We start from the raw sequence: 5,325 nt of genomic DNA, 5'->3' as shown, positions 1-5,325 counted from the left end.
AGTCATAAAGGTTGCATCACACATGCTAGAGTTGTTACAAAATATTTTCAAATGCAATTTAGTCTGTTTGAAAGGTAAATTCATACAGCACGTATCTCCAAGATGTGTAACTTCTTCACTAAGCACTCTTACTGGTGTTTACACATCACAAAAGCAGGAGAACAGAGCTAAAAGTATTGAGTGAATATTCATTAGATGGAAACAAACACACTGTGTGTGTAAACTGGTTTACCAACACATCAGCCATAATCAGGGATACAGTGCTAGATGGGTGTGGAAAAAAACATTTGTCCATTCAGCGATTAATATACTTAAGTCAAGTTAAAAGAGACAGAAGGTTCTGTTTCATGAAGAAATACAGCTGTGTTTTGTTAGAAAATCAATTGTAAAGGAAAATAGAAAAGGACCTATGATGGAGCCTTGAGGTACACCACAGGAGACGGTCACAGAAAATGATCAATCACAACTAAAACTAATAAGGACTGCAGGTCTGTCTATTCAAAATGATCGTCCATAAGCACTGAACAGTCAATATTAAACCTGCAAAGGTTATGAGGCTACAACATCAATGCTACAGTCTATGTTGAACTTCCCAAATCAAACTGCAGAATGTCCTTCTCATCTCCTTCCTTCTTTGGGACATGTTGAAATAAGGACATGGTGCAACTCTGAGGGTTTGGCCATGGTCAGACTCTGCTCTATAAAAATGTCATTCCCTTCAGACTGTACTCACTGCAACAGCAGCTTGCAGTGAGAAGAAATCTGAGTCAGCATCTGTTAGACGTCCTTCTTCACCACAGCAGGTAAAGTACAAGGAAATAACCTCAGGTAGGTAAATGAGGGTTTTCTCTCTCGTAAGACTGAAAGACTGAGAAATACATTTCATATTGACTTTACAATTCAAAGGTACATTATCTGGTTTTTGTACAAAACTCTGAACCAAACATTCATTTCACTTGATGGTTTGCGATGTGAATTTTTCAGTCTGGTGTTTGTAGCTTGGCAACAATGTGTTTGAATTGAGATAACAAACAAGTTTGAATTAAAGACAATAGTAGTTTTTTTCTTTCCTGTACATATATATTTATATTTTCTTACTGGGTCTATACTAAACTCTCATTAGTCCTGGTAACTTTCAAATATTTCAAAGCTTTGTAGCTCCAGAAAAACTAATTAAAACTAGACCATGTAACTGAACAGAGGCAACAAATGCATCTCCAGGTTAGATACCATATGTTTTCTTATTAATATTTTCAGTATAGAATACTGTAATAATCAATTAAATTAAATCATTTTCCAGAGTAGACATGACTCTGATGTTGTTGCTTCTTTAACTATGACCTAATGAATGACTGTAAAGACTCTGCCTCCTGTTGTTTCTTCTCTTTCTTCCTCCACTACCCTCTCTGCAGTACAGAGCTGAAATGATGAACCAAAGGAGACTCCCCCTCTGTTCCTCACTGTCATCCTCTGCCTCTCACCATGGCCCACCTCTGGAGACACGTGCACCAATGACTGCATTGAAATATTACACCTCCCATTATGATAAGCAGTGTTATGACGGCTGTGAAGAGCGAGGGTACGACTACCACTGGTGCCACTCCACAAAGGGGTGGGATTACTGCTCCCAAGAAAAGATGTTGATTACAAAGGCAACGCCTGTGATGAAGACTATCCCTGTAACAAATATGGAGGAGATTATTACTCGTGTCGCCTGAAGAAAGGAGGCTGGGGCAGATGTGGCCGAGTGGAGTCAAAGACAACGATTCATCAAACCATAAAGCTGAAGGACTGCACTGATGACTGTCAGTATTATGAGTCTGGGAAGTACTTCTGGTGCCACACTGTAGATGGCTGGGACTACTGCTCTTCTAATCCAGACCACACCTACAAAGACGTGACCTGTCGCCCAAATCACAAGTGTGGAGCCTATGGCCAAACTTACAGCTGGTGCTACACAACAGACAAGAATAACTGGGATTACTGTGGACTCATCAGTACTACAGAGTGTGAATGTTCCCCACAACACCGCAGCAAACGGGCACCTCCTCAAAGAGAAATCGAGAGGAGGGGGACCAGAATGGGAAACAGTAATGAGCAAATTAACATGAAGCATGAATCTCTGCATTAGCAAACATTATGTCTTTATCAGTTGCTGAATGAGTCATTCAGAACCAGATGTTTCATCAGATAATGAGCTTGCATTATTCTATTTTCATTATTTTGCTGACTTTGTGAAAAAAAAAAAACCTTTGTACCGTGACATTTCTGAAGATTACTCTTTTCCAGATATAACTGTAAGTATATGGCCATTTCTTAAGTCAATCAGCTCCTAATTAACTAAGCCTTGATTCTGTTTTCTTTTAAATGTGATTTCATATCTTCTTAAGGTCTAGTTTTTATATATATCCATGGCTCTGTGAAGAATGGCTTCGTATCTAAACAGTGATATATAAATAAAGCTGCCTTGCTGAAGCACATTACAATACTGGTCATCAGATTAAAACTGTGTAATTGTACTTTGAATCAGTGTCCAAAGTCAATATACTGTAAAAACAGAAATATGCTTGATATGCAATAAACATGACAAGTTTGGAAAACAAATATCAATCTGTTTCAGATATTACCTTATTGTCTCTGCCTGTTGTTGTTGTTGTTTTTAAACAAACAACATGGTGAAAACGATGACAGATTTTGAATCCACACATATCTTAAGTACTTTACTACACCTCCAGGAAAAGTCCTGGTTTGTCATTGAACGCATCTCAGGGGTTCAACATGTCTCACAAGCATAAAAACAGAGTCCGTTTAAGGCATATGAAGGCAATCAATGATGAACAGTGGTCAGAGTACACTGTGGAGGGGCACAGAGCTCAAATCCAATTTAGTTTTCAAGTCTGTACTTAACACAAAACTGAGTTCAATCTTGTATCAAGTCACCACAAACCACTAATCATAAATATACACAACAGAGGATCAATGGATGGTCCACACACAGACCCAACGGGTCTGAACCTGCAATTTATGCTGGAAATAGTCAAAAAAATAAATCACGGAAGTCGATCACGGACGACCAGGAACAGACACACAAAATGATGCAAAACAAACACAATGACATGCTAAGCCACCACAAACTTAAAATGAACAGAATGAAACACAAAATGACAGAGACGCACAGTGTCTGTAAAGTGAACACAGAGATGTAAAGAGGTGTTCACTGTCTTAACATCCATCCATGTTACGGAACCACAACTCATGTCAGAGACGTTGAAGTCCCAGAAACACAAACACACTCTTACCCACGCTATTAAAACGATAGAAAAGGAAATAAGGCCAAAAGCTATCATCAAAAGAGAAGGCTAATTCTAATGCTTACTGCTAATTACTTAGCTTGTTAGCCTTACCTTCTTCACAAGTGTGATCAGCCTCCAGCCTCACTTGCGTTCGACAAACTCAGGGCAGTGGTTGAATACTTCAAAACTCCTCTGCTATTCACCTCTCCTCGACCTCGATGGAAAACGTCCTGAGGTGAAGGAAAGATGTGAAGGAGAACTGATCAGGAATTAGGAAAAGAGAACTGTGGTATTTAGAGAATCCAACTGCACTTAAACTAGGCTTTTAAAAATGTTTTTAAAAATTCAATACAGTGACGAACTTTGTGCTGTAGGCCACTGTTCAACAAGGTTTCCTGTCCAACACAGAATCACTGCTCCTGAAGAAAGGATGTTTTCAGTTTTTACACAGAGAACATTTGATCATCAGTTAAAGGTTGCTTCAACTCTGAGTCCTGAGGAGAAAAACACTAACAGAAAACATCAGGAACTTTTAAACCTTCAGAATAAAAGCACAGAGAAATTATGGGTATTGATGTCCCCAGTAAAGTAAAAGACACTAAATCCCCACAGAAACCAGTGTGTGGACTAACTGGTCCTGGACTGACTGGACAGAAGAAGCTGCTCTGACTGGAGAATTAACTCCACCAGCTCCTGATATTTCACACAACAGCAGTGGATGGAAATGTGTTGTCATTTGATTTACTTCTCTAAAATCACTTAAAATTTGAACTAACTTTGGTTGGAAAAGGCCAAAATGAAGAAAAACAAACTGACAATTATGAAATGGGAAAAAAAATGCTTTTTATATTATATGTAATCAATACAAATGTTTGTACTGACAGAATAACCGCATTGTGTTGATAATTAACTTTTTATATAACATATGGGCTAAATTCAGTTAACAGAAGAAAATGATCAACTTTGGGAATCTCATCAAACTTGTCGCCAACACTCAGCTGTACCTGGAGGTGAAGGAGTAAACATGGCTCCTGTCCTCTGTAACATCATCTCCATCATTGATGAGGCAGGCATCTATAAAAAACATAAAAGGTAGTGAACAAATGAAGATATGCTTCAGTTTTGCATGAATGAATTTGAATGTTTTGAATTTTCAGATAAAAGCATGGTGCATCTCTGAGTGTTAGGCTAATCTCCTACTGCACTTTCAGATATATCCAAAGTACTTTATCTTATGTTTGTGTTTCTATGACGTGACTCTGCTTCACATTACATGTTCAGTATATCCACTTTATACTACAGAGTTTCATACAAGTGACCAAACACTGAAACACATCAAGTCCTTATTGTCATGCAAGATAACAAAGACACCGTTTGTCAGAATCTCTTCCTCATCATTGTTGTATTCAGTTCAAATGCATGTATCCTGCTTTAGAAAAATGCTTATTAGACATCAACATCTGCACTATAATAGAATTCAGGTTTGGCTTTTTCTAAAATGTATTTGCCAATTTTGAAGACTCTGAAACACAACACAGCCACAGTAGTGTGTTTACTCTACTTGACACTTGACCTCAGAGTCAGTCTCTGCTCAGTCCAGTTCTATGGTATGTCCCATCTAGAATGTTGTAGGGCTCCAGACTGCAACCAATTAGTTGCATGTTGCAACCATTTTTTGAGATAGTGCGCCTAAATCTTATGAGTAGGAGCTAGGGTCATGTCCATTGTTTCCTGAACATTGCTTTATTTGTGGCGGCCCATTTATCACTTCTGTTTGCGCTGCTTCTCTGACCTCTCTGTCTGGGGCAGGGCTGCATGCTAAGTGCATGTGCGACACACACACACACACACACAAATCCTCTGAATTTAGGCAGCTCGAGTAAACAATGACGCCTGTTACTCTAAGTGCATTATAAAGTAAAAGCCATTGGCCTTTATCTTTTCTTTATCAGATCACCTGCTCAACAAGCCCTTAGAAAAAACACATTTTCAACAGTTTTCCACAGCTTTCCAACATGTTTAACCAACACAC

The 5,325-nt window shown here is 38.6% G+C and overlaps 2 long non-coding RNA genes across 2 annotated transcripts; one reads left to right on the top strand and one right to left on the bottom strand.

Annotated features, from left to right (window-relative positions):
* Positions 1-636: 636 nt before the first annotated feature.
* LOC127140945 (uncharacterized) lies at positions 637-2,610 on the top strand. The gene is made up of 2 exons (XR_007811469.1): positions 637-828; positions 1,413-2,610. It is a non-coding gene; the product is annotated as an uncharacterized LOC127140945 (long non-coding RNA).
* A 792-nt stretch (positions 2,611-3,402) lies between these two features.
* LOC108874685 (uncharacterized) lies at positions 3,403-4,369 on the bottom strand. The gene is made up of 3 exons (XR_001959750.1): positions 4,298-4,369; positions 3,656-3,787; positions 3,403-3,523 (listed from the first exon to the last, which is right to left on the bottom strand). It is a non-coding gene; the product is annotated as an uncharacterized LOC108874685 (long non-coding RNA).
* Between the last annotated feature and the right edge of the window lie 956 nt (positions 4,370-5,325).

The sequence above is a fragment of the Lates calcarifer genome, unplaced genomic scaffold (genome assembly GCF_001640805.2).
Source record: "Lates calcarifer isolate ASB-BC8 unplaced genomic scaffold, TLL_Latcal_v3 _unitig_5495_quiver_2436, whole genome shotgun sequence".
Classification (NCBI taxonomy): Eukaryota; Metazoa; Chordata; class Actinopteri; family Centropomidae; genus Lates; species Lates calcarifer.
This window is presented reverse-complemented; position numbering and strand designations above follow the sequence as displayed.